The sequence below is a fragment of the Castor canadensis genome, chromosome 2 (assembly GCF_047511655.1).
Source record: "Castor canadensis chromosome 2, mCasCan1.hap1v2, whole genome shotgun sequence".
Classification (NCBI taxonomy): Eukaryota; Metazoa; Chordata; class Mammalia; order Rodentia; family Castoridae; genus Castor; species Castor canadensis.
This window is the reverse complement of record NC_133387.1, coordinates 66,548,404-66,574,973: the sequence shown is the minus strand read 5'-3', so window position 1 is coordinate 66,574,973 and position 26,570 is coordinate 66,548,404. Positions and strand designations below refer to the sequence as shown.

The following is a 26,570-nucleotide window of genomic DNA, read 5'->3' as shown; positions in this document are numbered from 1 at the left end:
AAGCATTTATGTTCATTCTAGGATGAAAATAATTTAAATTTCCTTTGTTTTTGCCAGTGATTGCCAGTGTCAACCTGAAGTGCCGGATATAATAGGGAACTACCCCCAAGTGATTAGAGATGTCTGTTAATGAGTACAACAGGCATCTGTACCTCGTATTTCTATCTCAATGGTTAAAAATGGTGGTGGGGAGGGTGGAGAGGTGGCCCAAACAATGTATACCCATGTGAGTAAATGTAAAAATGATTTTTAAAAACTGATGGGGAAATGTCCAGGTTTGCATATCCTCCTAAGTCTTCTCAGAGAACACTGTGAAAATATGGGGGATAAAAGAAAATACTGACTCAAGATGTGACATGAAAAACTTATTGCATGGGTATTTCCTACTTATCCTTGAACAGAAAAAATATTCTTCCAAAAAGTAGTGCTAAAGCCAGACTTGGTCACACACCTGTAATCCCAGTGACAAGCACCTCTAATCCCAGCACTCGAGAGGATTGAGTTCAAGGCTAGCCCAGGCTACACAGTGAGTTTGAGGCCAGCCAGAGGTATATAGCAAGACCCTGCATCAAAAACAAAAGAAAAAAAATTTAAAATAAAATCATGCAATAGGGCTAAAAGTGTAGCTCTGAAGTACAGCATGGTAAGGCCCTAGGTTCCATCTGGAACCAGTAAAAAACAAAAACTCCACCAACATTTATCGTTTATTTACTGAATCTATAAATTATAGGCTTGTTCATTATTACGTTGTTAGACTTTAAATAAGTTTGACCAATAAATAAATAAATAAATAAGTTTGACATCAGGTAGAGGCACACTTTTTTATTAGAACAGTTAAAAGCTGGCAACCAGGGTATCGAGGGGGTGGGGGGGGAGACGGAGGGAGTGAGGTGGGTGGTAGGGGGTGGGGGGGAGAAATGACCCAAACATTGTATGCACATATGATTTAAAAAAAAAAGCAATAAATAAATAAATAAAAGTTTGGCAACCATTTTATTCTTTAGTCACTTTTATTTTTTTGAACTCAGGGCTTCATGCTTACAAAGCAGGCACTCTACCACTTAGCCACACCTCCAGTCCCATTGTATTCTTTACTCCCAAGTAGAATAATGTCCTCACTCTTTAAGGCTAAGTATGTCTGCTATCACTATTTTGAATCCATTTCTTTGGACTAGAGAATGAGTCTTCTTTAAAAAAAAAATATATATATATATATATCAAATATGTATATTATATATGTAATAGATAAATCAAAAAATATAATTAAAAGAATTTAAACAAATCTTTCTGATCTTACCATCTATATTTTAAATCAGTAGCTTCCAAACACACAGAAACTACTACTTTCCATATACCTGAAGGTGAGAAGAAAAAATGACAGATTCTTAGGCCTCACTCTAGAGGCTCTGATTCAAAAGTTCTGGGGTTCTGGGATATGGTCTATATATCTTCAAAAAGAAAAGCACTGACTCCAGTGCTCTATTTTAGAACCATTGCTCTTGACATTGAAAGGACAGAATACAGATTATTCTTCAAAGGCTACTAGTTTCCTCTTAACTTTACCCTGTTCAAAAAGTATAGCTCACAGAAGCTACACTCAAGTTCATAATCTTGACATTACATCAGTTATCCTTGTTCCATATTAATAATATTCCAATGTATACATCTCTTGATTATACAAGATTTTTTGTTTTGTTTTGCTTTTGCTAGTGTTGTCATATTCCCCCTGGGATCGTTCTCTTGCAAATTCTATGAAGTCATTCTTCTTTACTTTTTGTTTTCTTTCCCACCCAATAAAGACCATATTAAACTAAGGATCATTTCCTTTTAAGTCTTCCCACATTTCCAACTTAGATAGCTGCACCACAAAACTAATTTTGGGATATCCAGTACATCAACCTCCTGAGAACTGTTTCTTTAGTTGTAGATAAAAACTTGACAATGTTATTTCAAAAGACAGTTCAGGCTATAAAATCTGTTCCACACAGTCTTTTCCCTCCTTGGCCTGCCCCTCCCCACCACCATTTTTAATGACTGGTTTGTATTTTGATAGGTATTATTTTGAAACAGCTATTAGAAATACAGCTTCCACATATTAACTTCACCCCATACAAAGAATGAAGATAATAAATATTAGCTCTCCAAGCCTGGAGTTCAGTGCCTCAGATAAGTTATCCACCTATGTTATTCTCAATTAAACCACAATTTCCCTAACACATGTGACCTCTCTTCTCTTTAGATGAACATGAACTCTCATTAAAAAAAATAACCAAACAAAACCTGCCACTGAAGAACTGTTGTACTTGTCCCTTGAGGATCAGTCCTCCTATTATTGGTCTCTTATCAATCTTGGATTCTTTTTTTTTTTGGCGGCACTAGGGTTTGAACTCAGGGCCTCATACTTGCTAGGCAGGCATTTTAGCACTTGAACCACTCCATTAGCCCTCAATCTTGGATTCAACCATTCATCCCTATATAATTTTCTACTCCCAGCCATCTACACAATATACACCTACTCAGGTATCCATCATCATTTCAAAACTCAAACAAACCTTTAAATGGAATTTTTTTTTCCATATAACTTCTTCCATTCAAATTTTTCTATTGGTATCACATTCTCTCTCTTTTTTTTTTTGGAGGGGGGAGAGGGGCACAAGGGGTTACTGGGGTTTGAAAGAGCTTCACACTTGCTAGACAGGTGCTCTACTGTTTGAGCCATACCTCCAGCCCTTTTTGCTCTGGTTATTTTGGAGGTAAGGGCTCACTTTTTGCCCAGGCAGACCTGGACCACAATCCTTCTATTTGCTTACCACCTCACCTGGATGACAGGTGTATGGCACCACACCCAGCATTTTTCCTTTGAGATGGGATCTTGGGAATATTTTTTTACCAAGGCCGGCTTGGACTGTGATCCTATTTTATGCCTCCCACTATGGCTAGATGACAGGTGTGCACTACCAACGCCAAGTTATCGGTTTAAATGGGGGAGGGGGGTCTCACAAACTCCCTTTCCAGACTGACTTCAAACCTCAATCCTCCCGATCTTTCTCTCCCCAGTAACTAGGATTACAAATTGGAGCCACCAGTGCCCAGCTTCCCAGTTCTCTTTTTATTCCTTCTTTCCTCCAGACTCCTATTGTATTCAGTCACAATTAGTCTTTTGTGCCACCTCAATGTTTAAAATTCAATCTTAGACTGGGATGTAGCTGAGTGGTAGAGCACTTCCATAGCATACTTGAGGACATATGTTCAATCCCCACCACCTCAAAAAATAAAATAAATTTTTCCTAAGTCTCTATAGCCATCATCATGATCTGATTAACTTCCACCAATCAACAAGACTTTCAACTTGTTACCATTAAATTCTGAGTCTCAAAAGAACAGAAGCAATCTTTAACTGTCATTTAAGCACCACCCCCAAATGATGTCAACTGTCCTATCATTTCAAAATGTAATAGAATCAATTAACACTCAGTCACTTAGCATATTTATTGAGCATATACTATGTTCTGGGTATTGCTCTAAATGTTTGGAAACCAGCAATGAACAAAACTAAGCTGCTCTTAAGGTGCTTGAAATTAGTTTGGGCAATTCAATATAATTAAAGAGTACTATGGGCTGGCACAGTGGCTCAAATGGTAGATCGCTTTTCAGTTCATGTTCAAAAGCCATTTGAACCTGCAGAATGAAACTGCTGTGTAAAGTTGGAGACAGAACTAGAAATATTTTTACAAAAACCTTTAATGAAGTATTTACTTTAAGACATAAGAAGCATAAAATTTAAACTCCTATAAGTGATATTTTATGTCAGCAGAACTTCCTTTTCAACACAACTTCCACCATCACTCTCAGATCAAATTTAAATATCAATTCCTTGGCTATTCTAAAAGTAATTGCACAGGAGTGGAGGCATGGCTTACGCCATACAACACCTGCCAAGCAAGCCAGAAGCCCTGAGTTCAAACTACAGTACTGCTAAAAAATACAAAAAATTAAAATAAATAATAACTGCACAACATGACTGTCTTTTGACAAATTGTACCATTTCCATAAGATTTGCAATAGTTTTAACTTAGAATTTAAAGATAAAGCAGTTAATACTAGTAACACAGCAACAATATTCTTCTTGTACAGTTATAATACACCAAATACAGACTTAAATTGAAAACCAAATAAACTGATCCCCACAATATTAGCCAGCACAGTTACTTCCCTTAAGAAGTATGTACAAGATCAACAAGCCCCAATTAATAGCTACTTTGATGCCTTCATTTAGAATGCATTTAATCACATATCACTAAAAAATACTGAGCTCAAAAAGGTCCTGAAGAAGAGTAGAGTTTAAATCTGACAATGTAACCATGGTTCTTGGCTCTTGTAAGTCATTTTGTCTGTTAAGTTCCAGAAGCACTTGAAATATGTCATCTTATCAGTGAAGGTGTCTTCCTATTAACTCCACTGGACAAACTAAAGTCATATTCTGCAATAACATTTCTGGATCTCCAAGATGATAAATGAAAAAAGAAAGCTACGGCATATAGTAGACTCCATTCCCTTTCAGATTAAAGAAATACGAATTTGCACATACATAATAGGGACTAGAAGTTGATGAGTGTAGTCAGCGTGGAGAATTATTTTTTTTAAAGCCTCACATGTTTAAACATTGTATTTTTAACTTAAAATATCATCATTTTTTGGTTTAAAGCCAAAATGCATTCTTTGGGTACGGCTCCCTTGAATGAAATTCTGGGATCTCATCCCTCTATAAAACATATGAATAATGAACTATTTATAGTTTTTGGTTTTAGTTTATTTCAAGGTAAGAAATCAGTGAGTAATCTGCATTCTAGATTATTTTCCCCCATAATCTTTTAGTTATCTTGTCCACACTCAATGTGACAATTTTTCATTTATATATTTTTCTCTTCACACCCACTTCTCATTGGTTTATGTAATATTTAATAAAATAATAATCATAGTACAATGAGATTAGCCAATATGCGAACAGACAGGACGCTTATGAGCATTCAACTTAACTGCTAAAGGCAGCACAGAGTAGTTTACATTCATTCAGCATGTATGAATGCTGACTTTTTAAAGGAACATTAATCTTACCAGTTGATTAAATGAAAGCTAAGGAAACTTCTACAGTGTCTACATAAACACTTTAGGCAAAACTATAAATAGTGTTCACCTCAGCACTAATAGACTTAACAGATGGGAATCTTTTCTTCCAGAAACTAGTAATGAAACAGTTATAGAGCTTACTAACATTTTTACAAATATTACCTTACTGAATTCCAAAAAAAAAAAAAACTATGAAATAAGCTCTACTATCATCTCCATCTGGCAGAGCAAGAACCTAAGACACAAAAAGCTAAGTAATTTGTGTAAGGTTAGAGTACAAATGAACCTATGTGGTATGGTTCCTAGTCTCTACTCTTCAGTCCAATGCTATATTAACTATAAAAAGTACTGGGTTTTTTGTTGTTGTTTTTTTGTTTTTGAAATGCCCTTGAACAGGCTAGGCAAGTGTTGTACTACTAACTTATTTGCTCAGCCTTGGGATTTTTGTGAGGATCTTGCTATGTAGCTCAGGATGGCCTCAAACTTGAAATCCTTCTGCCTCCACTTCCCTAGCACAGAAATTAAAAGTGCACACTACCACACTTGGCAATACAAATTTGCATTCTTTTAAGAATAATATATTACTTTCATAATCTTAAAAATTAGAAGGGGGTAAATAAACATGTCCCAACATGTTATTCTCCAAATCAAAAATTTCAGTAGCTCTCCCACAAAGTACATATTCTTTTATTCTGGCATTTGAAGCTCACCACAACTTGACCCCAACTTGTGTTGCTATAATTTCAATGCAAGATCTTTATCCAATAATACATGGGTTCTGAAAAATGTCTTAAACTGGAATGTACAGAAGCAGTGAACACATTCTGTCACATGATATTACACAAAGACCACTGTTTTCTTACTCGCCGACTTCAAAATTAATGGCCAGCCTCCTAAAGAGAAATGCCCAGCATGATTTCTTGGAAAAGTATAAAGGAGGGCCAAGTATCAAGACCTAAATTTTGATCCTGGATCAACCAATATTTAACTACAGGATCTTGAGAAAATTATTTCATTTCTCTGGGGCTTATTCTCCTTATAAAACAAAAGCCAAAAGCTAGTATATAGTAAAAATTCAGCTGGAACTGGCACTAAAATGCAGGTTCAAGGTCCTCTCCTAAGATATGCTTATGTAGGTCTGGAATGTGGTCCATGAATGTTCACTTTAATAAGCACTCTGTAATTGACACATGAGATATCAATGAGAACTAATTAGCTGAAAGACCAACCCACACATCAATTTTAAGTCTATTTTCTTAATTTCAGTCAATCAGATGCTACTTGCTATGTCCAAGATGAGAGTTCTGGACTAAAAGAAACTCCTCTAGCCTGTCTTGAGGATTGTTTTTACACTCTTCGCCATATACTTTTTTATACACTGGGATAACTTTTGGTAGAACTACAGATCGAATTTTCATTCATCCCTTAGGACATATTTGGATAAGAACAACTGAATTTTTTAAAAGCACCTCTAAAATGGTAAGTATCCATTTGATCATTTTATTAATCCTCACTATTGTGAAATATCTGAATTTTCTTAGAAGGAATTTTTAAGTTTTAGAGGATATAATCTATACTGTGTAAGTATTCACAAGCCTCAAATTTTTCTTCTCACTTTGAAAAAAGTCAGAAAAATTATTTCCTTTAATAAGTTACCCAGTACCTGAATCAGCATAATATTCAAATTATCATCCAAATTTACTACCACCATCTTCCTAGCACTAAAATGAAACACGCCAAATTTATGATTATTATTATAATGTAACAAAAGTATAAATGTTTTCCTTTTTATCCAATTTTAAACTTTTCTGTAAGTAATATTTTATTAAATTCTATGTTCCAAAAAGATATACTGCGTGTTCTACAATTACATTTAATGCTCTACCCTACTGAATGTACTCTCCTTCCCGTCCACATTTTAAATGTTTATTCAATCAAAGATGTATAAAAACTTACAAATCTGAGATCTCAACTATCATACACTAAGATGATGGATATTTAATTTTTAACATATACAAACAGGATAGTTATAACTATTCTCCCCCTTCCCTTTCAGATCTTACTTCTGGCTCCTATTTTGTCCTGTGAGACCATTCTCTTATTAGCCCAATGGAAGATTAATGGACAACTTTTATTGCTTTTAGGCAGTGGAGAAAATGTCAAGTGTTAAAAAACAGATGTTTTCCCCAAACAGCAATTAGATTTTTCTGGTCCTCATTTCTCTTTGCCAGTTTTGATGCTTCAATGAATGTTGCTATTAAACTCCTAGCATTGACCTTAAGTCATTAAAAGTTACATTGCTCACAACTTCCCCTGTAAGATGTAGGTAGGCACAATGATTTAAAAGCAGCTGTCACCAATCTCCTTTTTAAGAGTATTAATCTATATGTACATATAAAAAAGAACTTATCTCAGTAATTAAAAAAATATATATATATATATTCAAAGAACTTGCTTAAAGGATTTTTAAAATGAAAAATAGATGTTTTAAGCCTTGTTTTAAAACTGGTAGCATTTAGGAGCATATGATAAATCTAAAAATTACAACTCAAGGCACATTTAACAATAACTCTAAAGCATAAATGAGAAACTGAAATCACACAACTAAAAAGAAAAATACTTCAAAAATTTAAGTACTTAAGTTCTGTTCTGGGTTTCAAATCAGATAAGAATCCAGGAAATTTTCTACATAAATCTCATTTATGTAGAAAACTGCAAGAATATTATCTATATATTATTTACATATATTATCCTTAAAATTTGTTTGTTGTGATTATATAAGCAACCCATATACACTATTTAAAAAAAAACTGGAAGAGAAAGGCAAGAAAACAAAACTCCTACAATTCTAGTTACTGAGAAACAAATCACTATTTAAAACATTGGTGTATGTGCAACTGCCAGAGTCAAAATTTATTCAGGCAAGAATCATCAATAGATGCTAAATCTAGGAGAGGAAAGCTTGATGAAAACAGGGTATTTACACAAATTCAAAGTATTTCCCTACAGATTCATTACTAGCAAAATGAAAAACAGTAACTATACAATAGAGAAACTATTTAACACCCTAACCAAGCAATCAAAATGAACACACTGGTAAAGGGCAAACAGTATCGTGAGCATCCAAATGACAGACACATTTGCTTATCTAGTATTCCAGCCAAAAATGCAGAATCTGAATCATGAAGAAACCTCAGAAAAACCTGACTTGAGGGATGCTGCATAAATAATAATTAGCTTGTTGGTATCACAAAAACTTTTAAGAGCCAGGCATGGTGGCTCCTGCCTATAATCCCAATTATTTGGGAGGCAAGAGGAGGAGGCTAGTCCAGGAAAAGTTAGGGAGACCCTAACTCAAAAACAAAATACAGACAAAAAGGCTGTGGGCATGGTTCAAGTGATTACAAGATTAGCATAGTATACTCAAGGCCCTGGGTACAATCCCCAGTTCCCACTTAAAAAAAAAAAAAAAAAAAGACTGAGAAACTGTTCCAGATTAAAGAAGACCAAGAAACAAAAGAACCAAAAGCAATGTGTGATCATGGATTGGCTATTTTAGCAGAAAAAAAAAGATGCTTATTGGTGATACTGAAATATGGACTACAGACTAAAGTATTTTATCAAAGTTAAATTTCCTAAATTTAATAACTACTCTGATTACATAGGAAAACATGCTGTTCTTAGGAAATGAATATCTAAGTATTGAGGGCTGTAAAGGGGCATGATTTATGCAATCTACTCTCCAACAGTTCAGGGAAAAAAAATATATATATACCATAAACCAAGTGTGGTGGTACAAGCCTGTAATCCCAGCACCCCAGAGGCAGGCAGATCACAAGTTAAAGGCCATGCTGTGTTATACAGTTAAACCCTGGCTCAACTATCTTCTTCCCTACCCTACTCCCAAAAAAAGAAAGAAAGAAAAAAAGAGTATATATATAAAAAATAATAAAGCAAATGTGGCAAAATGTCACAAATTGGGTGATCTGGGTAGGTGGTAGATCACTTGCCTAGCAAGCTCAAGGCCTTGAATTCAAACTACAGGACCATGGTTAAAAAAAAAGAAACAAAAAAAGAGGTTAAAACAAAAAAACTTGCCTTTTTAAAGTATTCCTCACACATGTATATACTAACATTTTCTAGCAAAAAAAAAAAAAAGGGGGGGAGACACCATCAGTTTGATATACCAATTATTTGCTTTTGAAGGCCCTCCCAAGTAAGTACCTTTGAGCATTGTTTAAAAAAAAAAAAAAACTTTTTAGGTAAATTATGGGTGTCTTTCTGCCACTGTCCATCATCCAAAGAACCTCCCCTCCATGTTCCATAAATATCTTTTCCACCACCACCTTCTTAAGCAATTATAGGACTCGAGATAGAGAATAGTGGTTCTGTGGCACCTTGCTGATTTCCAAGAAACCTATCTGTATTTTCTTCAAATAAATTCTGTGAGATTCCTCTATAGCCTTTGAACAAATCCTTTACCTAAGTGAGGTAGAGCTGGTATCTGTTCCTTGCATCCAAACCAACCCTAAAATAGCAGACTTTTGAAGCATGGAAATAACCTATGCACTCTTTCAAGATACAGACAGTCTTATCTATCTTCAAAACCTCAATGCCAGGAAAATGGTAGCTATTCAAATTCATGTTTTGTCTGGCTGTCAACAGTATAGTTTCCCTGGAGGCTTAAAAATTTAAGGTTGTGTCAATTTAACCAATTTAGCAGCTTTATTTAAAGAGAGGTCAGCCAGGCACTGGTGGCTCACACCTGTAATCCTAGCTACTTAGGAGGCGGAGAGCAGGAGGATCGTGGTTCAAAGCCAGCCAGGACAAATAGTTCCATGAGCCAGGACAAATAGTTCCATGAGACCTTATCTCAAAAAAATCCTTCACAAAAATAGGGCTGGTGGAGTGGCTCAGGGTGAAAAGCTCTGAATTCAAGCCCAGTATCACCAAAAAAAAAAAAAAAAAGAGAGAGAGAGAGGGAGAAAGAAGTGAAAAGCAAATAATTCCAAATGGAACAATTTTATTTTCTGGATGAGTATTTCTGGATGCATTTGACCAACCTCAGAACCCCATCAATTTATGACTTCTGGAGCACGGTTGCAAACCATTCAAATTAGTCACATTAAGATTCTTCTGCCACTTCAAGTGTCTCTCTATAAACTCATAAATAGCAACTAGTACATTTATTAGTCTGTGAAATAAGAAAACAAAATATTAGAAGAGGCTATCTTTCTCATATACATTCTCCTTATCTGTGAGCCTTCCAAAAGACTAAGGCTGTGTTTTCCTAGTAATATCTCAAGTGAGATGATTGTTTTCACCAATCATCACCTCACTTTTTTTTTTTTTTGCTAAAAAACCATTGGCACATAGGCTTGACTTTATGCTTAGTCTGAACAGAAAGAAAAATGAGAAAACATATTTAATCTTTAAGCTTAAATAAATTTAAAATAATTAATCTGGGTAAATTGTTTCAGTTTTCAGACAGAAATTATGTTTTAAAATATCCCTTGAAAACAAAGGTTAACATAAAATGTAAACATTTAAATTTTTTGGTTTCATAAAATGTTACACAAAAATGACCCAAACATTGTATGCACATATAAAAGAAAAAAAAAGTTACACAAAAAATAAGTATGTGAACTTAAAAATTATTTTACAAATTCAATCCCATTAAGTTCTAGCTTTCCATCACAGGCCCAGACCTGAAATGCTGCAACCAAGTTGTGATGATACATGTTGATTACTCAATGCTATCTTTCTCAATAATAAACTTCAGAAACAAGAGTGTGTCTTCCTTTCGTTAACGCTAAATGAAGCAATCAAAGAGTTGCTAGGAAATTACCTTTTTTCTCCACTTGTAAAAAATGAAAAAAGCTACAGAAATCATTGTGTTTCTCATTTTCTTAACCCAGATTTCACACTTCAGACAGTTTTAAGATATAAAACCCAATATTTCATTTTAAGATGATGGATAAGTAGATGATGACACATTAAATTGTTATAGGTTATTACTTACTCATTAAAAGACAATGTCGGGCTGGTGGAGTGGCTCAAGTGGTAGAACACTTGAGGTCGAGTTCAATCCCCACCAAAAAACTAAAATTAAAAAAAAAACCAACCCCCCCCCATTTTAATGTCATCTCAATGTAACACATCAAAAAAACAAAAATTCTTTGTTGACCTGTTGCATTGGAAATGTTCAACATCTCAAAGACCTTACAAAGAGTTTGGTAAATTACTAAAGGAGAGTTCCCATAAAACTGTAAATTTCCCCTAAGAATAGCTTTCTTAAACTGTCTAACATTGACATTTAATCGATGAATTGTCCAAGAAGGAAAAAAGAATTAATTTTCTTATCAAGTGACAATGTGTATCAAGTGAAATACAACTACTTTACTGACTGATTTCAACAAGAAGCATCTATTACTCAGAGTTAATAAAAACTTTTCATATCCTTAAAGAAACAAATAAGATCTAATTAACTTAGTCTGGGTTATCATCATTTGATTTTTAATGTACACTTAGCCTAGACATTCACAATAGTAAATAACAATTTCTGGGGAGGGGATTGAAGGGGAGAAACTATAGGGGTGATCTAACTAATATACAATATAAGCCTACTTGGAATGGTCAATATGAATCCGCCCTAACAAATATATCCTAATAAAAAAAATTTCTAAGGCTGGTAGAGCACCTCAAGTGGCAGAGTACTTACCCAGCAAGCATGAGGCTCTGAGTTCAAACCCCAATGCTGCCAAAAATAATAATAATTTCTTTGCTTCATAATATGGTTAATTCTTATCTCTTTAAAAATACTCATTAATAGCAATAGGTTGATTTTTAGTTAAGTATCATCTTACTTCAAATTTAGTGTAGAAAGATTTTCAACCACAAATATTGCTCCTCTGTATTAAATAAAATTTTAGGTAATACAAAACTATTCAGTTCAATATTAAGAAAAAAGTAAGGCTCCTCCCAACATTTCTACATCACAAAACAGACAATAAATCTGAACCACTCCAATTTTTAACCCAGCCTAAAAACTAGTAACATTCATACAGAAATATTTAAAGAGGATTCCTCTTATTATTTGGCCAGAAACCCAAAAAGTAATTTCACCATGAAGTAAAAATAATCCTACACTCTATAATAAAAAGTCTCATAGAATGTAAGCATTTAACATTTACTCTTAACACATAACAAGGAACAGTCCCTGATCACCCTGAATATATGAGATGTAAATGTATTCACTTAAACAAAAGCTTTAAGTTCAATAAAACTTGAATTTATTCATCTGCGAAGAATAAATCCTTTAGAGATGATGGCTTTTTTGGATACTTGGCTCAGTGTTATTTATTTACTTTTCTGAGATAGGGTCCCTCTGTGTAGCCCCATCTGGCCTCATCTTCCTGCCTTGCCACCTGAGTAACTGGGATTATAGGCTTATGCCACTATGCTGGGTCAAAATATATTTAAAACTAACAAATGTAGCAACTGTTAAGAAAACTAAGCAGTTCTGATAGCACTTCAAAGTTCTGTTGATCTTAGACATTTTAAATATACCATGGTGTATGTTTGTTCCAAAGTATCTTCTAGGAAAGCAAAGATTTACATAATACACTTTTAAAAATAAAACTACAGGTCTTTTAAAGAGATTAATGCATAAAAATGAATACGTTAGAAATTAAAATGTCAGTTTAAGAAGTCATAATTTCCTTAAGACCACTAAGGTATGCACAGATATCGAGGGGAGGAATTTCTCCTAATTTATTTGCTGATCCCCCCCCGCCATTTTCATTTTAGATCCAAGAAGTCCTAGGACTCACTGTAGTATATGGCAAAGATTCTCTTGCTGGAAATCAGACAAGATAAAAATTTAAGAGTCATCAGAGTCCTACAGATTTCAAGGGGAATGGATATCTGCAAAGGTTCTAAACTATTTAAATAGGGACCAAAAAGAACCTTTAATTTCTACTACTGACAACAAAAGCCAAGCACAATCAAAATGAAGTCTCTAAAAATAAAATTTACTCTCCAGTTGCATTACGGTTTTATATAAATCCACTTAAACAGATAAACAAGTAATCCCTCAAAATCAGCTATCCTAAGAACAAAGACCATTTGACTAGTTTTCCCCAAGGGACCAAATGTTTCAGAAACTCTCTGGGAACAGAAATTACATATAACCTTTTAATAAATTTGCCTCCACAATTGTAAGTTAAAACGTGCAGTCAATTGATAAAAAGAATTATAGTTGTTATTTATAAAGTATTTAAAATAAGATACATTTCTTTTAAAAAAGTGTCTTTTTACAGGAATCAAAATACCAAAACAACAAACTGAGACAAATAAAACCCAAAGCAATGAAACAATGAAGTGACTATAAAGAAAGACTGAAGGAGGCTTTTCTCATTTCTAACTTGATAAATTTTTGTGTGTGTGTGAGTCCAATTACTGTCTAGTGTGTCTAGCCCTGACCAAGGTCACTATCAAGAAAACCATATGTATAGACAATGTTTCCTCCTACTGCTACAAAAATGAAACTTGTAAGAATACACTGATTACATATATAGGATACTAAGTTTCAAGTACCATGCAGCCCTTAAAATAAATGCACAAAATTTACAAAGCAGTGAAAGATCTAGACTCAATCAAAAGCATAACACAAATGAGTACTGACCCCAAAGCTCTATACAAACTCCTACCACCACCAACATTTCATTATATAATAAAATGTTTCAAAGATTCAAATAATGTTGTGTGCTCAGTCTTCAAGGATGAAACTCACTGGTATGTAAAAAAAATCCCTGAACCAGTTATTTCTCTAATTATTTTTGTAGAACAGAACCTTATCAACCTAGTTCAGATATTCACCATGTGAGGTAAAATCTGCTCTGTATCTACAATGGAGTAAGAGACTCATAAAGGGTGTGTGCCCTCCAACCTTTGCAAGTACTACTTGGTAGAAAGGCACTCATCTTTCAGTTGCTCCACAAATCAGAATGGTCATTAAATGCCATTAATGGCCTACTCCTATGTCCATGCTTAGTTCACCCCAAACAGAAGATAGATCTCCCACTATGCAAATATTCTAATCAACACACTTTCAAAAATACAGTTAAATGGCATCTGACACCATTTAATTTTCATTCTCAGTCCATAAGATTCTGAAAATGGCATAAAATGGATTCAAGACCCTATTATGGTAATGCTTTTATTTAAAGTTTATTCAAACAGACTAAATTCCACAGTCCCATAATAGGTAAATGGGCATGCTGGGGGATAGGGTGAGAATCAAAAAACGAAGCCTTACTTTTTACTTACATAATGATGATAAGTATGCTACAAGATAAATTTAAAAGGCAGCAAAGTATGGAGTTTCACTTTACCAAATATACAATCAAGTGAAAGTTCTTAAGGAAAGCTTTAAATACATGGGAAAAACAGAGGCAAGATGTAACAGTGGAAAGAAGAGCATCTCTAAACCCAGTGAAGTAACAGGTTTAGGCTTCCTAGTACCGCTCCCTAAAATTTAGAACACGAAACCCAAAATCCGCTAAGAGTTGGATGGAAAATATTTCACTCTAGATTAAAAAATACCTAAAAATAGGTCATATTTGCACACTTAGAAAACATTTTAATTTACTTTGACATAGTGAATAAAAGATGATTGAATTAAGCCCAACACAAACTATTACTGGTACATAAATAAATGTTTCAATGTTTAAGAACACCCATCCTGACCACTGAAATTTCCAAGGCTACCTGAGTGTGTATATTTTTTTCAAAAGTGGTGTTTTATTTGCCTCTCAGGAAAAAACAATAAAATTGATCAAGTAAAACACAGTATTGTGATTTGCAGCAAAACCAACACATTTTTGGAAAGGGCTTGAGGAAGAAAAAAAAAGCCCAGTCTTTTCATGTAAACATAATAAGCCTGTAATATGCTGCAGACAAACGCACTGCATGGGGTGTGGAGGACCCGAGCTGATTAGATTACCACAACATCAGCCTGGGGCCGCCATTTTTAGAATCTGTAAAGGACAAAAGAGGGAAATTACAGTTTTTACTCTCCATCTTAGAAATTAAAGGAAAAAAGGGACTATTTTCTAATTAGGTATTTATGTCTCCAGCCTAGAGTTGAATGCACCTCACTTTATTCTCTCCATGGTCTCCAGAACTCCAAACACCTTACGTTATTCCCATCTCTAAAAGGTGACTAGAACTGGCAAGCCAGGGATTTACTCTAAGACTGACTCCAGCGATTTCCCTTTTTACATTGTATCATTCTTAAGAGGGAGCCCAGCCAGGACGGATGTACAGGGGGACCTGCAACCAGTGCAAGAGAGCACTCGAGATTGCTTGTCCTCTCCCTCTCCGGTTCAGCACCAGGAGAGCCCTGTCCCTCATCTGTGTCTGCTGCCACCGCGCTGGTGCCAATCCCGATCCTTGGGTCAAAAATCACCCTTTCTGAAATTAGCCGTGTTGGGGATTCTAAGACTCCAGCACAGTAAAGGACAGCAGTCAAGCAAGACGAGCGAGTGGGGGAGGAGATCGGGAAGGCTGGGGACGGGGTGACCACCTTAGGGGCGGGTTTACCCTGCCCCGGAGAGGATGAGGAGCTGTCTCGCTCGCCCACAAAGAGAGATGCCCAGGGCGTTCTTTTACCACCCCCCACCCACCTTGGAAATTGGCGAGCACCTCGGGCCAGGCACTGGCGATCAAGAAAGGAAAGAAGAAAACGGGGCCTACGCGTCTGCGGAGCACCTGGGCAGGACGCAGCCAAGAAGAGAGCGAGCTGGCAGCTTCTGGGACCTCTCGGGCACAAACCCTACTAACAGTCACAAGCCTGCCTCCTCGCCCCAGCGGCCTGAACCCGCTGCCGGGGAGGAGGGCGCCCCCTCCCTAACTCCCACTCTCAAGGGGGTTTAACTGCCAGTTTCCCCTTCCACTACCCTAAAACCCGCCATAATGCTCCATTTCTAGGGACAGGCAAAAGAAAGGATGAATTCCACCTCAGCCAACAAAGTCTCGCCCCGGCAAAGCCTCCTGAGAGTCCACGTCGATCGCCCCTCCCAAAGGATAAAGATGGGGAGTCCCCTTCCCCTTGAAACACAGGTCCCCCCCACCCTGCAAACCACATCAAGTCCCCCGGAGACGATAGACACTGACCTGTGATGGTCACACACCAGACGCCCGGACCCCGTTATCTGCTCGACCCCCAGGGAGTCTCTCCACACCTCCGCGATCAGGAGACCCCCCGACAGCAGCCACTGCGGACGCGGGACCCGGCTCCACACACCCCCTCCCCAAACAGCAGCGCGCAGCCTCTTCACCAGGAGTGGATGAGTAGGGAAGGGGGCACCTGGGCCGTCAGCAGGAACGCAGAGGCGACGGCGAGGCTGCTCCAAGTGTCTATGCCCCCTCTGTTGCCGCTCCCCAACTCAGGCACGGTCTCCGACTCGGCCCCCTGCGCCCGCTCACTGTCACTGCTTCTCGCTCTGGGAAAATGGCGGCGACGGCGGCGGCGGCGGCGGCCGCGGCGGCGGCGGCGGCGGCCGCGGCGGCGGCAAGTGCACGGGGCCCGCCCGCCCCGCTCCGCAGGGGCAGGGGGGAGGGGACGAAGCTGTCCGCCGCCATTTTGCTTATGGGCTGTCGCCCGCCCGTTTCCTGTCCACCGAGGCGCGAAGCTAACACACTGGAGGCAATGAGCTGGCCAGAGTCTCCGTTCTTTTCACAACAGATGCATTCAACAATTCACCGAAGGTTTGGGGAGATTTCGGTATTTGGTGGGAATGTTTTCTGTTTTTTACCCGTTTTTCCCGAGTAGCCCTCGAAAGTCTGGATATAGGTTAGCTTGGGCATGCCACTCACTAGTAGATGGCAGGATGACAGCAGGGCCCGGGAACACCCCCGCCCCCTTCCCATCGCCCTCCTAAAGTAATGCACTTGCTCCCACCCTCAAACCACCTCGGTCCGGGTCTTTCCCGTTCCCGCCCCAGTCTGGCCTCCAGCTCTGGGTGAACTCGGTTGGGGTGTCACTCGACGCCCACTAGGGGCCGAGGCGGCTCCAGTGCGCAGGCTCCGGGCACCAGATAAAAGCGGAGCTGGCGAGTCCAGCGCTGTTTCGATGGAGGAGCAAGAAACGGAAGAGGTCGGGGGGAGAAGCAGCAGAAAAAAAATGCAGCCACCGTCAGCGCCGCCTCCCTGCCACCGTGTATCGGGGTAAAAGCTGCCGTTGTCGCCGGTGCAGTTGCCGTTGCTGCCTTCTATACTTCTCTCGGCCCCGGGGAAGGATTTCCCCGCCGCGGGACTATGTGCGGGAGGGGAGCGGGAATTCCTTTATGTGGCGGTGATTATACGAGGGAAGGGCAAAGAGCCGGTTATCTCCACGAAAAAAAGGTGGGGAGAGACCAAAGAATAAAACAGGGGCTTCCCCCACTAGATTGACACGACAATTACGGCTCTGGTTTTCGGGGTGTCTTCGCCCGAAATGGCGGTTTCCGTCTTCTTGCCCTACAGCGACCTGGGGCGCTGGGAGAGCGGAGTGGGGAGAGGTAGAGGAGGCCTCGGCAGCCAATTGGCGCCTGATGTATTCTACCGGGCGCGTCGTGATTGGCTAGCGATGACCTCATGCTGCAGCAGCGGGTGGGGCCAAAGCGTCAGGGGAGGCTGTTGCAAAGGCAGAGAGGGAGAAGTGACGAGGGTGATCGTTGCCGCCGCGGCCGGTATGGAACCCAAGCAGTGGCGAAGGATCGCAAGGCTCTTCCCTGACCATTTCCTCCTGTGTCTGCGCGAGGTGAGGGCCCTGGCTCGGCCTCTGCGAGACTTTGGGGCGCTGGCGCGGACGAGGAGACACAATTTCTCCTGTGACTTTTGTAACTGCGTCAGGGCAAGATGGCGCTGGGTCTCCTTGGGGCGCGGGGGGAGAGGCACGTCCACCGCCGCCGCAGCGCATGTGACCGGCTGCATTCCTGTGGGGTTTGGCTCAAACCCAGGGTGGGGCGGGGGAGGGGACAGGGCTGGGGCGGAGGAGACGGTGGTGCGGTCGGCGTTGGCGGCCCGAAGAGGAAGCGATGACTGTTCGCCAGAGCTTCCCCTCCCCCAGGCGGCCAGCAGCTGCGCCTCCCGGGGGCAGCCCCCGCGGGGACACTCCTTGTGGGGTGTATGCCGGCTGTGGGTGGAGGCGAAGCTTTGGCGCCCTGTTTCCCTCCCTGCCTTTCTCCTTGCAAGTGTAGTTACGTAAGGTGTCCGGTTCCTCCCGTGGAAGTAGAATCCACGGAGTGCCCGCGGGCCGCGGGTGTGCGTAGCCAGGACAGCTAGTCGCTGGGAGCACGTCAGTATCCATTCTTTAATGAGAAAACCAAGTTTCTCAGTTCCGAATAGAAAAACAGTACTCCCAAAGCTCGGAAGCAAACGGCAAGGTAGGGGCTAACACGCAGGAACACTTTAATTCCCTACAAGACGCAAGCGGCCAAGGACTCTCTCGTCTGACTTGAAGGCCCTTTTCAACTTCCTGTTCCTTTTGTACTTTCCGTTCTTTCTTCCACTGCCCTCCCTGTCAGGACGTCCTATAAGAAAGTGTAATCTTACCAGTGGGATTTCCCTTTCTTCTTTTTAAATATTGGCATCTTAGTGATACAGAATAAAAGCTGCCAGTGTTTTAATCTGTATGAAATTGTAAGATCGTTTTCAATATTTTCAGTCTGTGTTGCCTTTCTGTCGGCCTTCCTATGGTTTTTAAAAATAAAAGACGGAATCGTAAGCGTTTGTGGCACATATTATTAAGGTTCCTGAACCACTATAAAATATTAAAGCACTAAAAGATTTAATATTAAAGCCTACCTCTTTAAAGCATTTCTGTAGTAGTGTGAACTGTACTTTTAGTGGAGGGGGTGGGGTTGTAGCCCAGGCTGACCTCAAACTCCATCCTCCTGCCTCAACCTCCAAATCCTGCCTTGCTTTTGACAAAACACATTTGGTGCTAGGAGGAAATGCTTACTGAACCTAAAAAGATGACTTTAACCTGGGGTCAAGATTGTCTGTTTTTCGTTTTAGAATGTGGGTCCTTGGTAGTTTGGAAAACATCCGGGTTTTTAAAATTTCTTTGTGTACCCTTTAAATGCCTTTGGGTTTTGTGTATTTTTCAGTGAATGTGAATGAACTGAAAACAGTAACTAAGCTGTAAATAATTAATACAAAGAATTTAACAAGTTAAAAGCGATTTTCTCCCTTGCCCATTCAACTACCAAAATGGACATTTGGAATAATTTAAGGGATTACTTTTTTTTTTTAATGTGTAAATTCATCGCTCCCTTTCCTTCCTTATAGCAACTTTTCTTGCTTTGAAAGGGACTAAATATGAAATCAGTAGACTATCCCTAGCTTCATTGTGCCTTAATAAGACGAGGCCATCTTAGAATCTAATCGAAATACATCCTTTCCTTTGTATGTTTAATCAAGCACTGTGCTTTCCTTGCTCCTGCTTGCCAACTCCATGAAATTCATAAGCTCTTAATTTTTCTTTTCTATGGCATTTAAACCCTTCTGATTACTTTGACAGCTTTCTGTATATGTGTCTCCCAGGGCATTGTCATTCGTGCTTATTTTCAACTCCAGTTTTCATCTCTATCGTACTTCTAACTTAAGGACAATATTAAGGTTTACAAGGGGCCCGGGCTTCCTGAGCTTGGTACTTGATGCCTAAGAACCTTCTCCACTCAGCCTGTCAAAAAGATTGAGTAAATTATACTCCTTTTCCTTATTTTTGTTCAAATTGTCTCTAGTATAATTGCTCTAGTCTTAACTGAGTTCTCATAGCACATTCGCTGATGTGCAAAATGCACAGTATCTCAAAAGTCTTGTGCTGTTTCATGCTTTTGTGCCTTTGTCCTATTTTCTGGGGGCATCCCTTCCCACTGCACAATACAAGTTTAGCCTTTTTCCATGCTTCCTGAAACTTCCAAATAAATACCTACTCCCAAATACTTGGGAGTCTGTCTTTACATTGATGACTTGAGCCAATGACTTGACACTTGGTAGGCATTTGAGTCTAAATATTTTCCTAATAGCTGTAAAACAACTGGCTTTTAAACTTTTCAGAAGAGGTCTTTTTGGCCTCCAGAGTTTGGATAACAGAGGAATAGATTACTTGGATGGGTGTGAGTTTTATCAAAGTATATGGCACTCTTTGCTTTGCTTTGATATTAGAGGACCTAATTTGCTGTGACCCCAGGTTTAGTTGAGGGCTTTTTGGGGGGTGGGGGGGAGATTTTTGTTTGTTTTTGGCAGTATGGGGTGTGAATTAAGGGACTACAGCTTAGTAGGCACCGTACCACATGAGCCACATCTGATCCTTTTTTGTTTTAGATAGGTTTCGGACCAGGGGAGGTAGCTGGGATTATAGGTACAGCCCATTACACCCAGCATTTTGGTTGAGATGAGGATCTCTCTGACTTTGACCAGACTGGCCTGGAACCTCAATTCTCTGGATCTCTGCCTCTCAAGTAGCCAGAATTACTTTGTAAGCAGGCCCTCCTAAGTTTTTGTCAATTATTTACAAATATCACTGTGCCAGCCTCTAGCTATGTGTTTTAATGTATCATAAGACTGGCATTCCAATAACAGGGCTTATTAACATTATATATAATGTGAAGCTCTGAAATAAAACCACCTTATGAGTCAAGTCTAAATATTGACCACCATTATCTGCTCTTAGAGCTTTTGGGTATATTTTTGAATAGTTAATGTGTATTACCTTATCATTTGACGTATTTGCTATAACACATTAAAAGTGAAAAAACATTTTGAGTTGTGACTCACAGGATTTTGTTTTTATATGAAATTTTCCTGTAAGTCCCACCCACACCCCTGACATTAAGACAGAAGAATGAAAAGATTCATATCTGAAAATGATTTAAGCTGAAATCATTAGGTACATACGAAGTTGTTAGGTTTGGTCAGTTAACCTCTTGAAAACTGAATGAGATGTCAGCTGTTTTTTCCTGGGCAAGATGTTTTTATGCTCACACTAAGCCTGAAGTCCGTGTTTCCAGATAATGCTCTAAAAATACTAAACATTAGGGGGATTGTGGATACCCTGAGCCAGCTTGATTATTTTTCGTACGAAGAGAGGTAATACATCCTAATTATCCCAAAAACATTTTTGAAAGTTTCTATCCCTCTGCTAGCCAAAAAATATGAGATCCATAATCCCTTCTGTGCTATTTAATTTACATGATCAACATCTTTCAAATGGAGCTTCATTTGGAAATGAGAGGAACTAATATGCCGCTTCTACTTAAATGAAGCAAATAGGAAGGTAGCAAGGCTTCTAGAACCCACAGTTCTCTTGAGTGATCTTGAACTGAACTAATACCTTGCCATTCTAGCTCTGTTTAATTTCACTAAAACATATGTTAACCATATATGTAGTAAAAAGGGTTCTTTAGTATACAGTTTAAATGTAAACTTTGAATGTCCAATATAAAAGTGGAAACAATGAAGAGTTGTAAAATCTACTGGAGGTACTTTATCTGCTTGGAGAAGTGAATGGAATGGTAGTCGAAACAAAATACAATACTAAGTTTATCAAGTATGTCTCCTTGACATACTTGATTGTGTTCGTGTTTTTTTTTTTAATGGCATTTTTCCTTCAGGGTTTATGTTTGCCATAGCACTGAAGTATGGAGTTTCTTTTTTCATTTGTACTTACTTTTAAATTTCAATTTTGGGGGAGTATTTTTTTGTTTGCTCCTTTAGTGTAAGTACACCACAAAACAGAAATCAGTATTAGGCCAGGTGCCCATGGCTCACGACTATAATCCTAGCTACTCAGGAGGCAAAAGATCAGGAGAATTTCAGTTCAAAGCCAAGCCAGGTAAATAGTTGAAGAGACCCTATCTTGAAAAAAAGCCATCACAAAAAAGGGCTGTAGGAGTGGCTCAAGGTATAGGCCCTGAGTTCAAGTTCCAGTACTGCAGGAAAAAAGCAGTATTGTCTTTTTAAGGTGTAGTATATATCTTCAATCAATAACTGCTTTTTACATAAATGTTTTTAATACAGTAGACTATATAATAGACTACATGGTATTCCATACACCTTAAATCTAGATTGTGTTCAGTGACATAGGAATTTATTCCTAGAGATTGTCATTTTAGTATTTCTTAATCTCAAAAAAGTATCCCTCCCAAAGTATGTTTATTGATATTTGTGTCTCAGAGTTAAAACTACATTCTGGTTGTCCCCTACCATGGCTTTGTTTTGATCAGCTTTGACGATTTGAATTGTACCCTAATTTCCATCAACAGATACCATGCATTCCTATCATATTTAATGTAATTAAATTCCTAGCTTTTACATGTTCAGTTAGGTTGATAAGATAAACTACTCAGTAATTAGAACTTTTAAACCTTTATATCTAAATGTTTACTTACTGTCTTCTCCCATTCTTCTACATGTTTAGACTCAGTTTTTGTGCCATGCACATTTCCTTATGTATAGTATGGTGCATTGCTAAGAAATGAAGGATTTACAAGTGAGGGTGTAACAACTAAAAGTAAGGTCTTGGAATAACAGAAGTTTTGGGGGTCTTTAGCAAAAAAAAAAAAAAAAAAAAAAGACCATGCCTGGTCATTGATGATACTAGATTAGTTCTTGATTTTAGGCCAGATCAGAAATCTGTAACTGCTAGTATGACTCCCCTCCTCCTCCAAAATGTTTGAGTACCCAAAACTGTTTGGTGCTGCTGTATACACTTTGTCTCAGATAAGTGACAATCTCACTGTAGTTTGTAGAGTTACGATTTCAGTGTTTGTCTCCTGACCTCCCAAAGTTTTTAATGTTTGTCCTAGTTTTAATAGAATAATGGAAGTATATAAGACATTATAGAAACACCCATACTTGTTGCTTGGGTATGGAGAGAAGATGAACTGACTTTTTAGAAAAATGATTAAGATGATGTGGTCTGTCCCCATTGTAGACCAAGGAGAAGAAACCCAGCCCACTAAATTACATGCTAGAACATACATACTTCCTGAATGTGGTTAGTGACAAATAAAAGTAAAATCATATTCATGACTATACTAGCAATACTTTATTGTTAGATTATTCTTCAGTGCCCAAAAACAATAGGTAGCATTTTATTTTATTTTTTGTGGTGGTACTGGGGTTCGAACCCAGGGTTTCTTGCTTGCAATGCAGGTACTCTGCCACTTGAGCCACACCTCCAGCCCATTTTACTCTGGTTATTTTGGAGATGGGGCACGCCAACTCTTTGCCCTAGCTGGCCTACAACCACGATTCTCCCAATCTCAGTCTCCTAAGTAGCTAGGATTACAGGTGTGAGCCACCAGCACCTGGCTGTAAGATAGTTTTTAAAGAAATCTAAATGATTCTGAGTAGAAATTGAATGAAAATTTCCCTTTTATTTTAAAACTTGGCTGTTTTGGGTTTGGGAGATTGTTTTGTTTTAGAGACAGGGCCTTGCTATGTAGCCCTTGAGATCATGATCCTGATCTAATGCCTCCACCTCCAAAAGCTGGGATTATAGGTGTTTACCATTAGGCCCTGATACAACTTGTTTATTTTTAAACCAGGTTTTCAGTTATTTATCTACTGTTTCCTTAGGAAGTAAAATCGTATAAGTCAATTCTGAAAACTGTAAAAATTATGTACTGTTTAACTCTCTCAACCAAATTGTTTCTGCTACCCAATGACTTCATCCGTAAGGGCAAAGAAACTTGATTGGTGAACACAGAACATGGTTTAGCAATATGTCAAACTCTGAATTTGGAGAAACTGCTACAGACTTATTTAACATTTGAATCTATATGCTAGATCAGAACCTAGGAACTAAGCTTAGTTTATAAACCTCTTTCCTTTTTACATTAAAAAATGAATTCTATCACCTACAGTATCTCTCCATCATACATACCTACATCTGTGCCTGGCCTAGATTGTATTTGACAAATTTACTGTTGTTAGATCAGAGAACCTGTTTTTCAAGTTTAGTCTTATCTCTAGTAGTTAAATTTTTCATTAAAGAAGGCTGTGCTAAGGTGACAGCTCATTCCTGAGAAAAACTTAAACCTCGGATAAGAAAGAAACATCTAATCATCTAATTATTTTCCATTCTGTAATTGAGACAAAACAGGGCAGCAGAAATAGTCACTGTTCTCAGGTTCAGATGATGACAGTAGCATGATAGCCTAGGCATCTTTCCCCTGTCTTAAACATCACTTTTCTGTTGTCTCTGTGCAGCAGACACTTTTTGACTGGTGTTTTTGTTAAAAGGCAAATGGGAGTTAAAAGGATAAGTGGACACCTAAAACATCTTTTTTGGCCACCCTGAGGATCAAACCTAGGACCCTCAGCTTCTAAGTAAGCACTTTGTCACCTAGCTGCATTTCCAGCCCAAGAGGTAAGGGGTGGAGGCAGTGGAGTACATCTACAGTCAGCATGAATTTATGTGCAAAGGCATAGAGAAAACGTGTTAAGTAAACCAGTTTAACCAGGCCTCTGATATGTTCAGAGATGAGCCTAGAAAAGGGATATTGAGAGTAGATTAGAATCCTTTTTCTAGTGAAGTTCAGATCATTTTTATATTGTTAGTTTTCTTTCTCTTTTAAATTTGAGGGAACAGTTTTCAAGGAGGGAAATGATTGGCTAGAGTCACACAGTAATGAGTAACAAAGCTAGGACTGAGACCTCCAAATACTGCTATTCTAATCCAAACTGAAAAGAAGACAGTCAGGAAAGAGTGTGTTGTGTTTAGGGTTGTAGATCTCATTCCTGATCTCCCTTATTTCCTCATCAGATGGAATTAGGGCTAAGGAAAGTATTTGGTTTCTTAGTACATTTCTTCATGCTGGCTGCACATAAAAAGAGGAGAGATTAAGAGCAAACATGGCATGAGTGGTGTATTTCTATAATCCCAGCACTAGGAAGGCTTAGGCAGGAGGATCACAAGTTCGAAGCCAGCCTCTCCAAGAAAATACTAAAAAGAAAACAATCATTAATTTTGGTGTTGGGCCTTCCTTTCCCTGTTACGGCCTCTTGCAAACTATTTGATCCTGATTGGCGCATTTACCTACCGTTTCCTTACCTGGAAATTGGCCTTACAGAAGTAGGTGTTAGGTAATTGATAGCCTTTGTTATTAATAAACATGGGATGGGACTTAGTGCTGGCATTTTTAATTTTATGTTGAGAATCTTATGTAGCATGGGCATACTATATATAGCAAAATCCAAAATCTACCATAAACTTTGCTTCTATGTCAAGAAATACCTTGACAGCTGATGAATTTTTTGTATTCCTCATTCTAAGCCAAAACAAAAAAACTTTGGTTAAAATGTTTCACATTTTGGGTTAGCACTTTTGTTCATGCATCTTTTAAATCCTTTTTGCTTTTGCAAAATTCATTTTTATGGCTTTATGTACAATAACAGCACTAAAATAAAATTGTTTTAATAATATATGCTTTTCTACCCTTATGTAACCAATACTTTAGTGTTACACTGAACATTGTCTGGCCACATAGATTACTTTCATATTATTGCCATTTTACACTTGCATTTAAAACTGATTTTCTGTACCTCATCCATTTACAGATATTGGACCATATCCATTAGGCAGGAGACACAGTGTTTTCATATGTACCACACATTGTAACTTTTTCTAAGCAGTATTGGGGATTCAGTATCTCCTGCTCTACCACTGAACTATACTTCAACAGGAATACTGAAATTTAAGGGGAGACATAACATGATGTTACTGGCTTTCAATAACATCAAATGCCAGTGCCACACCCAAAAAAAGTTACAAAATCTTTGTCTTCATCTCTTACTAAGTATCAACGTGTTGATACTTAACATGACTTCACTGATCTGAAATTTAAACACATATTTCACAGGACACTTTTTAAAAGGTTTTTAAATTAAGAGCTGTCTCAGCCCTATTTCAACATGTAAGGTATTACCAAATATGGTAAAATAGATAGGCTAAATATTGGTATTATAGCTCATTCCATTTTTCTTAGGATTGAAGTTTTACAAAACCTAAAAGAATGAGCCATTCAGGGTTTCAGATGTTCTCATATCAAGTGTCTGGTTTATGTATGCTTTGTACTTTTTGGTTTTGGTAGGGCTGGGGTTTGAACTAAAGGCTTGAGCCACATCTCCAGTCCATTTTACTTCAGTTACTTTGGAGATAGGGTTTCTTGAACTATTTTTCTGGGCTGGCCTCTGGCTGGCCTCAAACCACTATCCTCCTGATCTTAGCCTCCCAAGTACCTAGAATTACAGGCATGAGGCATCTGTGCCTGGCTTGCTTTGTACTATTTGTGTACTTAAAACTTTGTTTTGTTTTGTGTATTTACTATAACTTTAAATGTTGGTGGATAAATAAGGGTCAAAACCAGCTGAAAATAAATATCATT

The 26,570-nt window shown here is 38.3% G+C and overlaps 1 protein-coding gene and 1 pseudogene across 7 annotated transcripts in view; one reads left to right on the top strand and one right to left on the bottom strand.

The window, feature by feature from the left end:
- Positions 1–16,646, bottom strand: part of Kmt2e (lysine methyltransferase 2E (inactive)) — a 79,418-nt gene extending 62,772 nt beyond the window's left edge. For 4 of the 7 annotated variants that reach the window (XM_074064928.1, XM_074064932.1, XM_074064934.1 and 1 more), the window contains exons 1-2: positions 16,306–16,646; positions 452–563 (exon numbers count right to left, since the gene is read on the bottom strand). The gene's annotated coding sequence lies outside the window, so the exon portion shown is untranslated. The remainder of the gene's footprint in view (positions 1–451; positions 564–16,305) is intronic. The other 3 variants (XM_074064931.1, XM_074064933.1, XM_074064929.1) reach the window with 2 other exon arrangements.
- Positions 16,647–16,771: 125 nt separating this feature from the next.
- LOC141420671 (uncharacterized) overlaps positions 16,772–26,570 on the top strand; it is a 135,326-nt pseudogene continuing 125,527 nt past the window's right edge.